Below are 13010 nucleotides of genomic sequence, written 5' to 3' on the forward strand. Positions count from 1 at the left end.
TATTTGCAACAGCCACTGTCTACTGCACCTCATAATCTTTATTTTACTGCACCACCAGTCTTTTCCACTGAGAATGTCACAGGCAACAGCACACTGTAGCCAAGTGGGCTTACACAAATATTCAGGGGCAATTAGGATCAGGTCCCCTGGTGGGCCCCAGTCTGACACTGTTCATTTATAAATACAAATGCCGTTGAAAGCAGTGTTTATTCTCTGAGTCAGACTCATAAGACAATGTGGCAGGAATCAATTCTCCTTCAGGTCTTTTAATCAGCTTCAATCAACAGGCTTGCGTCAGAGCTAGGAGTACAGGAATGTAAACAGAGAGACAAATATATGCAGCAATTACACTTACAAATAACTTCAAACCAGTGAAAATTTGTACTTATTGTATTAAGTTGCTTAGGATTAGATTTTATTTTACTATGCAAAAAGTTGTTTTTAGAGGAGAACATCAAGAGATGCTAGTATATTATACTTTTCTTACATCGCCTCAATTTTTCTTGTGTAAACAAATCCTTGTTGTGTTGTGACATAAAGCATACGGTACATGCATCAGAAAGCAAAACACTGCTATTAGCCCCTAGTCTCATTTTATTCACTTTAATGGGAACCACTGTGAGTTGCTTGGCACCTGGAACTAGTGCATTTTATAATTGACATAGCGGGTACCAAGGGTCTCTTTTCATTCAAGTGAAGTGGTAGTAATTGGAAAGCATAGGGCTGTTTAAAGGTACCGGTAGGTCCAAGGCATATGTAAGAGCACTCACCTCAAGCGGGAGAACTTACTCCTAATATGGCAGCAAATACTGTAAAAATAAGTCTGTGATTACTAAGTACACATAAGGCCAAGGCACACCTCCCCAAATCAACAGTGATAGGAACAGAAAGACCATATTCACAAATACCAACTTTTTATTTAGAAAAAAATCTCTTAGGAACATTTGTTCTTATAGAAAGTTAGTAAGTAAATTAAAAAAAAAAAGATTTATGAGCTCTTCTAGCTGATAAAATGGAGTGCCTGCTATTTCTGGGAGATACCCAGTCGAAAGTTATAGCAGATGTAATGTCTGATGTGGGTCCTCAGAGCTGGATGGCTCTGGGCAAATGCCCCTTTTTATTATTTAAATTCCCAATTTATTAAAATGGTCCTGGGGACAATTAGTGGCATTTTGAAAATTGTCATAAATAGAAACAAACAAATTGCCACATGTGCAATAGCCCACAGAAAAGAGAAAAGACCACTGATGCAGACTTTTTTTTTTTTTTAAGTTATGTCTCATTTTCTTTTCCCTTCCTAAAAGTGCAGCATTAAAAAAAAAATGAAAATTGCCCTTAATTGTGTTTTATGGCAATCAGTTATGTTAGTACACGCATGAGTCACGTGGCAGCCCATGCGTTAAATGAGTTGTAAGTGGAGGGGGACTTCCAAAGCCAAAGGATCTGGAGTTCAGACAAAAAGATCTAATAAGAAATATGGCTAACCCTAAGGTTAAAATGTTTCCAACTCTGTACTTTGCAACATAACATAAGTTAAAACAAATAGTACTGAAGTGTTAATGTTTCCCTAGTGACTTTGTACTCAACAAAAAAAGAGACACAAATAAATCTGTGATTTATGTACTGGGAAACAAAACTTCATAGAGTGTGCCAAAGAAAGGGAAAAGAAAGGACCCAAATGATAAAATGGACATTAAAGAGTTAACAAATTGTTACACATGGGAGGATATTGACGGATTTTTATACATATAATAGGTCTGGCTGTTTGCATTCCACTGACTGTTTTTCAGGTTCTGTATTTCACCTGCAGGGCAAAGAACCATAAAAATGCAGCTAAGCAGGAACTATATTCAGGATTATTATTATCTATAGTAACATGTGAGCTGTTCATCATCCCTGTTCTTAGTTATCAGTTTCTGCTGCATATTTTTCTATTTTAACAATATTATCTATTATTTATACAGTAATAATAATACTAATACTAATACTAAAACTAATAATAATAATAATAAATAATGTCAATTATAAGTAGCCGAAAATGAAAAATATGATGCATGGTCTGATATTGTTTATATTCTGTCCATCCATCATCCTTTTACAGAGCATCATGTTGATTTAAATTAATTTTATACAAGAGAAGCAAGGTCATTAACTGTAAGGAAGTACTTAAACTCATTTTCATTATAGACAGAAGAACAGCCCAGGGCCATGCAGGAATATAAATTAGGAATATCAAACACACGACCCTCATATGTTTAACTACAACTTCCAGAACTGTAATTGAAAGGGTGCTTTGAGCTGCAATTTAGGTTTAGATTCATTTTATGTGGCATGTATGTTTCTGTAGGGAAAAGAATGTTTCATATGATTGCCAGGTACTTATACTACATATTAGAAAGTATTTATTCTTGGATTACAGATACTAAGCAGTGTACCAAATAACTGCTGTACATACATATTCACACACACACCTTTACAAGACAATAACAACACAAATAAGTCTATTTTCAAGAACAAGTAAAAAAATATATCATTATAATATAGAAAGATATAAATATTGTTAAAGAATAAGGAGCATGTAGAATTGCCAAAAAGAATGACTGCCCTGTTTTAAACAGGCCTGCCGAACCATAACTGTAAACTTTAAATGCAGGTCAAGGGTATATATTAATAGCTTACATTTAATTTTAAAGGAGAACTAAACCCTAAAAAGGAATATGGGTAGAAATGTCATATTTTATATGCTGGACTTATTGAAGCAGCCTAAAAGTTCATCATCTCTATAATAGAAATCATTCAGGCCTTCAACGTTTTCACAGGGGGTCACCATCTTGGATTTGTTAGTGACATTCATATGCTCAGTGTACTCTGGGCAGTTGTTGAGAAGCTAAGCTTATTTGCCATTGCAAATTATCAATATTAGCTGAAGCTGCAGAGCTAATTATTAAACTCTGATGTTAATTGCATTGGTTTTAGTCCTGCCATGTAATGAGAATCTGAATTATCTGAATTATTTACTAATCTGCCTTATATTATGACACACACACACATACTGTATATATATATATATATATATATATATATACAGTATATTGCGTGTTGGCCCCCTACGTTCAGTAACTGAAGTTCAGCATGTGCAGTGAATCAGAAGAAAAGAAGATGTGCAGTTAGTGGGGGCAATTTAAGAGGCGCAGGTCTTATCTGCTAAAGGGTTTGTGGGTGAGCTGGGCTGGCGCAAAAGCTCAAAACTTATGTGCAGCATTTAAGCTTTAGTTCTCCTTTAACTAATATGATACTTTATGGTTTTGAAAGATTATGCTGATCAAAAGGCTATGAGCTGGGTTGATGCTTCTGCTTAAGAGATTAATTAGTTCTCTTTTCATTCTGGTGCTAAATTTTTCTGTTTCTTGGGTATATGGAGGTTGCAGAAGTCCGATGTCCTGTTCTTCACATATGAAGTCCATAACTGAGCATCACACTGCAAGGCTCTGGCAGATCAGGGGTTAACAAGCTTGAGATGATCTGTAAATTCCTTTTCTTCAGTGAAGTCCTTGTGTGTGCTGAAAATGTAAAACTGATTGGTTACTATAGAATATTATTGCACAACATATCTATGACCCTTGAGGTTTCACCAAACTACAATTCCCAATACCATTCAACTGTTGATGTGATTCTAGGGGCTATAGTTTAACAAAATCTGGAAGACCATAGGCTTCCCATGTCTGACATATCTGCCAAGATGAACCAAGCTGTGCCACATTGGCACAAACATTTGCTGTGGCTAAGTATCTAATAGCAACCAGCCATTTTTATTCCTTAAATTATTGTAATGGTTATGGACCAGTAACAGCTGCCAGGTTGGGGGAAGGGAGTCTTTGGAAATGTAATGCAAGACCTCCCTCACCATGTTCCATTTTGAATTAATGGATTCTGGGAGGTGAAGCTTTTCTGCTTTCTGTAGTGAGTGGTGCACAAAGTTTCTGGAAAGCAGAGGGACTACAAATTTCATAACGCATCACTTCACAATGAAACAATGGGTTGCATTACACTGTACATCCTTGGACACACGAAGGGGATTGTCTGCTTTTCTCTGCAGATGTTAAAAGAGGAAAATGGATTTGCTCTTATGGGCATGCAACAATCACTCCATTTACAGGCCTGGCGTTGGCCTGTGTGGAACTACATTGAGCAGGTATTGGCGCAAAAATGTGAATTTGTTAATTGTCGTGCCAATATTTGCAACGTGTAGCTTCACACAGGCTAATGCTGGGCCTGTCAATAGAGCTATGGGGCTTTTTTATATAGGATTGGTTCCGCTTTTCTCTGCCTCTATAAAAATTGCTGAAGAAAGCAGACAATCTGCTTAGTTGCCCAGGGCCTAACACTAAAGGTGGGTGGGAAATTATTTCTATGATTACCACAGTTTTCTTTAATCTGTAATGTCCGTTTAAAGAAGAAAATAAATGTATATTTATTTCTGGGAATTTAGATAGTATTTATGAACCATTTTTACATAGGACCAGCTGAATGAGGCCATGTAAAAAATGCTGTTTGGAGGTTATTCCTTGATTGTTAAAGAAATTTAGATCTCATGTAAAATTGCATGGGTTATAGTGGATGGGAATATAAATTTCCAAGTAAACAATATAAAGTAATGAAGTAATAAATTACATAAGTTGGTCAACACCCAATCATATTAATACATTGGGAGTTAACAATAACAGAATGTGTCAGATTTCAAATTAATTCTACAACTGAGTCACTGCCTATCAGTAATTACAAGCCCAAAATGACAGGGAACTATCAGATGGCAAAGACAGAATAATATATGCATAAATATGAAGTGTTGGTTACAAGAAATGCAGGTTTGGCTTTAGAGATAGTTGCAGGTGTTACGTCTGGAAAGGGAAGCAGCTCCATAATAGATTCTGGGACAATTGACCAGAGGGTTGACCAAGTAGATGGGCTTTTTAGTAATAAAGCATCAAGATGACATGGTTGTGTAGTTTTTATTAATATATAAAATCCTTGTGTATCTATTGAATTATAAAGCTGGTAATATCCAGTGTGCAAGTCTATTTTACACTACTATTGCTCTATATGTGGTGCCAAACTACCACATTAATAATGCCTATATAAGAAAATTAAATGGTTTTCATTGCTAGTTACAATGAAGCTGGTCTGCTTCAGATAAATCTAGACCAGTGGTTCTCAACCTTCCTAATGCTGCGACCCTTTAATACAGTTCCTCATGTTGTGGTGACCCCCAACCATAAAATTATTCCTAAAAATATGTGTTTTCCAATTGTCTTAGGCGACCCCCAAAGGGGTCGCGACCCACAGGTTGAGAACTGCTGATCTAGACCAAGCAAGGATGCAATTTACTATTTAGCAAAATAGTAAAAAATTAGTAAAAAATGTAATAGGTGCAAAATAGTGAATTGCATCCTTTAACATACTGTATGCATTGTCAAGTGAACAAGTGATAAACATGCAATTTTCATGTGACTCCTTATAGCTGAACGGAATCATTGTCTACTTACCTCAAAAATCAAAACACAAAAGTGTATGTGTTTATTTTACTGGGTTCTGTAGGAAATGGGAGCATAATCCCATCCTTAAACTGCTGCTAAAAATACAATTTTTCTGCAGTGACAATATTGCTCTGGTCAGCAAATAGTGAGGTTATAGCTGCCATACAAGTTGGTGCTACAAGGCAAATTTTTAAGCAGGTCTTATGAAAAATTCATTAGAGATGTAATTCAGCCTTGAACTAATCAGCTATCAGCTAAAAAACTTTTGCCCCCGGTTCTGATGCCTATGACATAATGTATATTTATATCAGCATCTTGATACTTAAGCTCAGGTAACTGACAGCAGCTCAGAACATGTGCTGTGAATAAACAGGGAAGAAATGCGTGCTAATAAAGGCATCTTCTGAGACATCTTCATTACCAATGGGCTGGGAAGGCCTTCTGTTGGCATAGAAGCTCAGAACATAAGCTGTAGCTTTACTAACCTAACTAAATTTTAATCTTTAGTTCTCCTAATTGTGTGTGCTATCCACCAATCATCTGGAATGTTTAAGTGCAGCACATCTCAAGTTTTTTTTTTTTTTTTTTTTTTAAACCAAGGACATACTAAAAATATTCAACACAAATGCCTCATCCATGTCAAAATTACAAACCTTTATGGCTTCTAGATAGATAGAGGAAAAATGTAACCTGGGCAATTAGAATACAACATTTAATTTACAAATATGAGATCAAATCTTTGAACTGACAATTGCAGAATAAAGTTTTGCAACAGAATGTAATAGGTTAAAACCCTCTGTCCAAATAAAGTAAGTGTGCATGCAGGGGGAGAAGGGGGTAATGTATACATTTGTCTCTTCTATAGAAAAAAAAACATTGTGCATTGTGCCATTTCTATCACCGTTCTTAATTGGCATCATTATTAAAACTGTGTTACCAATAGCTTACTGAGAGAGCAGACTTTAAATCTTGCTTTCTGGTCAATGTTTGGTAAACTTTCTGCACAGTTAGCCAGTTTTAGAAACCTTAGATTTTCTCACCACTCTATATTAACTCCACCAAACCCGTTACGCTCCCACCACTCTTCCACCTTTTTTTCTCTCACCTCTCTCCCTTTCTCCACACTTATCCGCTCACCTCCCCTGCTCTTTCTGTTTCCGAGGCGGTGGAGCTTGGAGGTTAAGTCTGCGGGCAATGCGGGTGGTCACTCCCAGCCGGACATCAGTGGTCACTGCTTTCCAGCCCATTGTCCTTCCACACTGAGGGCAGATCAGCTGAAATCCTGGGGAAGCTCTCCCCCCTGCTTTTGCTACCAGGCATCCCCTGCAATAACTGTGACCGCATTCAGTGGTCACTGGATCATCAAAATAGCATCCACAGAGTGGACATAGTGATCCATCTTGAAGCTCTTTCACAGGGCCCCTGGCAGCCATTGTTAAATGGTCCCAAAACTTAATTCCACGTTTCACAGCAGCAGAGTGCGATCTTTGGAGTTATTGCTGTACATGTATATATAAATTGCCTTGTCACGCCCCTATTTTTTTGTCATCATTACGCCAGGTACAAAATAGGGTGGAGAATAATGCTGCCTGGCAAGTTCTTGCTGTTGTTAGACAAAAACATGCCAAGCGTGACTTGTGGTGGGAGTCACAGGGAAAACTGCAATGCACTGGGTGCCACTATGTGAGGTTCAGTGGCTGAGGAAGTATGTGTCAGATAAAGAAAATGTAGTGATGCAAGCAAGGGAATGCATACCTAGCCTCTAGTCAGTTTTCATTGGAAAATCTATCTGGATTAACACTCTGATTACCATCCATTCATCTCCTGAGGTGAACTTTTAGTTTACTTAGGAAAACTATATATATACATTTTTTAAGGATAGCATTTTTTTCAAAATAGGCCTGGCATTTTTTTTGTAATTACATTTAAGAAGCATGTTAAATGACTCTCCAAAAATGAAAAAATATGTATTTTTCATAGTATAGATCATTTTTTTTAATATGTATAGAACAAGAAAACCATGCCATTTCAAATATACAGTTTTTGGAGATTCCTGGATTCCTAGACGATTGAATTTGAAAGCAATGCAACAGAAAAAGGAAATCTTTAGATTGATTCATATGTTCCACTTGTTTGGGCATTTCTATAAAAATAGGGTATTTTGAAAGTTCAAGTTCAAGTTTTTATTACAAATGTTAAACTCAAATGTTATTGTCTATTAACATTGTACCACTTACAAGACACAAATGTAAGACGAAACACTACAGCAAACAAGCAAACATTGTAATTGATATGTTTGATAATTTGAAAATAAAAACAAAGCTTAAAAAAAAAAAGGAAGGGTATTTTAACTCCTGCTGTACTCCAAGTAGGACACTGCTTTATGCATCTCTCTCTTAACTGCCCCACCCCAGTAATAGTTTACAAACTAAGCTATAGCTCTTGCACAATTATGGGCACCTGTAGTTCTAAACAACACATTTTTTAAAAAGAGAAATAAAGGTAAGTACTATTGGGTTATGTAATTAAAGACACTGGGGCTCATTTACCAATGCATCGCAGCGCTGTAATAGTCGCAGAGGCAAAACTTTTGCCCTGCGCACAAGCATATTTAACAGTACAGCACAAACACGGTCGCTTAAAGTTTCATGCGCTAGTTTTGACGCAAACTGCTGCACCATACAAACATGCACATATGATGATGCAAAACTGCACATATGACGACGCAAAACTTGTCATAAATTATGTGCATAGATGGCGCAAGCTAATGCTCTAATAAACCCGTACCAACTACATGCTTCCTAACTTAACAACCTAGTCAGGTGGTGTTTAAATGGAAAAAAGATATGAAAGGCTCCATCACATTAACAAGGGAAACTGCCTTTATAGATAAGAACATAGTTAAAAAAGGGTAAATGTTATTAAAACATTGTAAACAAATTAACAATTATATTTTTATGATAATGCTAATTAACATATCATAAATTTGAGAAACATTAACATGGTTTTATTAATGACATACCTAAATTAGTTTATTGTAGCGCAAATCTGCGAATATACTAGCACAAGTGGTGAAGAACGCGCAGTCAGAACTACGCCACAAATGAACAGGCATAAAGATTTCAATGCAGCCGTGCCTGTGCAAATCTGCCCCTATATACACGCAAAAAGCACATATATAGGCACAAAGGGCACACTCACGCAAAAATCAGGCACTTAAAACACGCCCCTAGCCACACCCCCAAAAAACATGTTGTTGCTTGCGACATTATTGCCCAGTATTTGCGACATGCGCGTAAAAAGAACTGGCGGAAAAATAAATAAACCAACGCAATGTAACGCATATGCAATTGCGTGTGCCCACAAAATGGCGCACAATCATAATTGTGTCGGTTTGTGTGCTGCGATGCATTGATAAATGAGCCCCTATAAGTTTGCACAGAAGCAGTAACCCATAGCAACCAATCAGCAGGAGGCATTTACTGGTCACCTGTTGTGGGTTACTGTGTTTATTCACAGGCTGAGAATTTACCCAGTGTTGCACTAGCCTTAAGGCTCATCTTGCATAGAACAAATCCTTGCATAATTTCAATGTATAGTTCACTAAATTGAGACCTTCATGATGTGTGCCTTATGGAGGCTACATGTTAGTGGCCAAAACACTGGAATTTGGTACCAACTTTCACAAACATGCCAAAATGTTAGGCACCCCTCAGTGATTATAATTGCTTATCTGATACCCTGGAGCATTGCTTCTGTTATTGAAAAACCACCCACCACAACCTTCCTTTTCTGTCTTTTGTCTACTGCACATGCACCTTTTCTGGACTGCAATGAAAAGAAGATGGGAGAAGTTGAAGTTATTTGGCACCTCCATGAACTTTAGGGTGCTCGTGTTGCACCATAAAGAAGATTTGAGACTTTTCATCTATTACTATGTAAGTTTACCTAACAAATGATATATTACAATAGTAGTATAAACAATGTTTAAAACTATGCAAAGTATGTAGGAGTTATATAAACAAATATAATGTAAGTGTAAGATCTCTGTTCCATTCTTTTGTAGGGTCTACTCTCAGCACACATCAGCTGCTCTTCATACACCTCAACTGCAGTTTCCTGTTACACAAACAAACCAGCTGCCTCTGTGTATTTCTATTGGGACCTTATGCCCACAACAGCTGTAGCTGTAGCTATTATACTAGCATTACTTACACACAATATCTAGTGATTCTCTGACTGCACATTTCAGCTGTGCTACAGATTTATTGATCTTCTTTGTACTTATGTTAATGCCCTGCCACTTTCTTACCCCTATTGCTATTTTAAAGGGTTATAACGTGTTCATCATATGTCCCCATAGACAATGTAATGTTCTTATAGTATACACCAAACCTTACATTTAAGTTAAATTGTTATTATTATTGAAATTATTTTTATCATGGTTTAGGGAATTGTCTTAAATTTCACTTATTAACATTTCATCGAAATAGAATCAAAATTAATAGTCCTGCCTGGGGATTCTTGGATTGGTGGCACTGATATTTTGTGGCCCAGTGCACACATGTTGCCAGCGGGTTTTGTTTTGACTATCCTGATAGTACTATTCACTCCAAAACCTAACACACTATAGTGCAATACCAACCTCTCTAACCAGATTTTGAGTGGGTCTCAGAACTTATTTGTACAAGAAGCAGGTTTGCTTCCCCCAAAAAATATCACTTGGCTGTAGTTTGGAGTTAAGCTGGCTTCATGTTTTTAAATCTTGATAGCTTTCAGCATTCTCTGGGGAGATCACAGATACGCTGCAGGGAAATCAGAGGAGCAGCTATGATTGTTGTACATTATGGCAGCTGCAAAAAAGGCAAATAAAAGAAAAAAAGGTGTCTGAAGTTAACACATTTGAGACAACTTTGTAAGATTTCTTGTAGTGAGCAAAACAATTATACTTTCAGCAACAAAACAATCTTCAGTGTGTACACACTCACTTTTCCTTTTCTTCTTAGGAAAAATGTGCAGATATGGGATTCCTCATCTATAAGGAATCAGTAAAACTGGACATTGTTTATTAATAACTGATACTGTATTGGATATTTATCGGCAGTGGTAAAGCAGCCGTACATGGGCTGTCAGACGAGATGCTCATCAGTGTGCCTCAGTGCATGGGTGGCCAAATCAGATTCAGAGCCATTCATTTGCTGACTTTACCAAACGAGTGGATCTGACAGTGTATGGCCACTTTTAGAATCTGCCCTGTCAAATTACCTGAATTGGCTTATTTTATATATGCCAAACACAAGGCCTGGGGGCCAAATCCGGCCCACCTCGCTGTTTTATGTGGCCCTTGGTGAGTGTGTCTGACCATCCAGCCTGATCAATTTCCATTTTCCTCACATAGTAACTAAGACTAAGGGGTATATTTATCATGCTGTGTAAAAAGTGGAGTGAAGCATTACCAGTAATGTTGCCCAAGGCATCCAATCAGGAAAAAGATTTCAACAGTAGCAAAGCATCTATTGGCTGCTATGAGCAACATCTTACTCCACTTTTTACACATTGTGATAAATATACCCTTTAGTATCTTACTAAGTATATTAATAAAAAATTTGGCCTGCGACTTAGCCTGTGTTTTAGATTTCGGCCCCCTTATGTGATTGAGTTTGACACCCCTGGCTTAGATGAATTGCATCACAAACTTGTAAAATACTGTGCTGTCCATAAGGCATATGGGAGTATAAAGGTGGCCATACACGCACCGATATTATCGTACGAAACCTCGTTTCGTACGATAATCGGTGCGTGTATGGTATGTCAGCGAGCCGACCGATGTCGCAGGAAGCTGCTGAAATCGGTCGGCTCGTCGATCGGCCAGGTTAGAAAATTTTGATCCGGCGCCATAGAAGGCGCCTGACCAAAATTCTCCCTTCAGAGCTGAATCGGCAGAAGGAGGTAGAAATCCTATTGTTTCTACCTCCTTACCTGCCGATTCAGCCCTGAATGGTGTGTGGCGGATCTGATGATGTTTCGTGCGACCGATGGTCGTACGAAACATCGTCGGATCGCCACGTGTATGGCCAGCTTTAACTATATAGCTTCCCAACAAACCACATATGATGCCAGTCATCTCCAACACACATCTACACCATTAAAGAGCACTGATTAATTAATAAGCCAATTATATAACTAAATGAAATTGTAGAGTATTGTGCTCTCAAAGATTTTTAGGATGCAGTTATCCAGTTATTGTCACCTAAGAATGATGTAACAGCTGGTAAATCTTTTTTTTACAAGTTAAATGCCTCACCTTTACTATGGACATCCTGTAGGTTTGGAACAACCCAGGCATTGTCTTCTTTGTTTCTAGCGGTTAAACTAAAACGCTTCCTTATACCATAATGTCAGTAAAAAAATTACATCTCAATGTCAAATAAGTGCATAGGGCAAAACAGTATGAATTTTATACAGGTATGGGATCCCTTATCCGGAAACCCATTATCCAGAAAGCTCTGAATTACGGAAAACCCATCTCCCATAGACTCCATTTTAATCAAATTATTCAGAATTTTAAAATGCTTTCCTTTTTCTCTGTAATAATAAAACAGTACATTGTACTTGATCCCAACTAAGATACAATTAATCCTTATTGGATGCAAAACAGTCCTATTGGGTTTAATGTTTTATTGATTTTTTAGTAGACTTAAGGTATGGAGATCCAAATTACGGAAAGACCACTTATCTGGAATACCCTTGGTCCCGAGCATTCTGGATAACAGGTCCTATACCTCTATATACTTTTATAATTTAGATACATAACTTGAAAATTCAAAATAATACGCAGATGCTGTGGAAGTGGTTTTGTAATAATACATGGATGCACCCAATGCTGTACAAATTTTGATACCAGAGCACAAAGTATTTTGTTTGAAAATTTTTGAGCACTCAGCCAAGAAGAAATTAAAGGGAACATTGGATGCACCACAGGCAAAGGTGTTTTGTATGTTAACAGGTAACATGCATAGTGTATCTGCACCTAGTCCACGTTGTACTAGATATGCATGTCTAATTTATTGCTTCCTATAATTTCCCTTCGGTTGCATGAACAAATGTCTTTTAATTGTGTGTTTTTTAAACAAAAGTCTTTGTGCAAAAATCTGGTTTTTCTTTTCCCCTACAAAAAAATAAAAAGTTTGGCACTTAAAACCTGCAAAGCTTTTTATTTTATTTTTTCTGTCAGGAAAAAGAAAAAACAAATTTGCACAAAGCATGCTGTTCAGATGAAGAAACCACACAAGAGTTTGGAAACTCTTGCATGGTTTTAGTATCCGAATGCTTGAGCATTCTTAAATATGCACCTTAGTTTGGGGGGACCTCAGGGTTCTGTACTCAGTCCTTTTTCTGTACACTCTTTGGGGGTCATTTATAAACACTGGGCAAATTTGCACCTGGGCAAGGCCCATAGCAACCAATCAATGGTTA

General features: G+C 37.3%; 1 long non-coding RNA gene across 1 annotated transcript; it reads right to left on the minus strand.

The window, feature by feature from the left end:
* Positions 1 to 1712: 1712 nt before the first annotated feature.
* LOC101735282 lies at positions 1713 to 7409 on the minus strand. Its single transcript, XR_208920.4, has 2 exons — positions 6640 to 7409; positions 1713 to 3560 (listed from the first exon to the last, which is right to left on the minus strand). It is a non-coding gene; the product is annotated as an uncharacterized LOC101735282 (long non-coding RNA).
* Positions 7410 to 13010: the final 5601 nt, after the last annotated feature.

The sequence above is a fragment of the Xenopus tropicalis genome, chromosome 8, assembly GCF_000004195.4.
Source record: "Xenopus tropicalis strain Nigerian chromosome 8, UCB_Xtro_10.0, whole genome shotgun sequence".
NCBI classification, from domain to species: Eukaryota; Metazoa; Chordata; class Amphibia; order Anura; family Pipidae; genus Xenopus; species Xenopus tropicalis.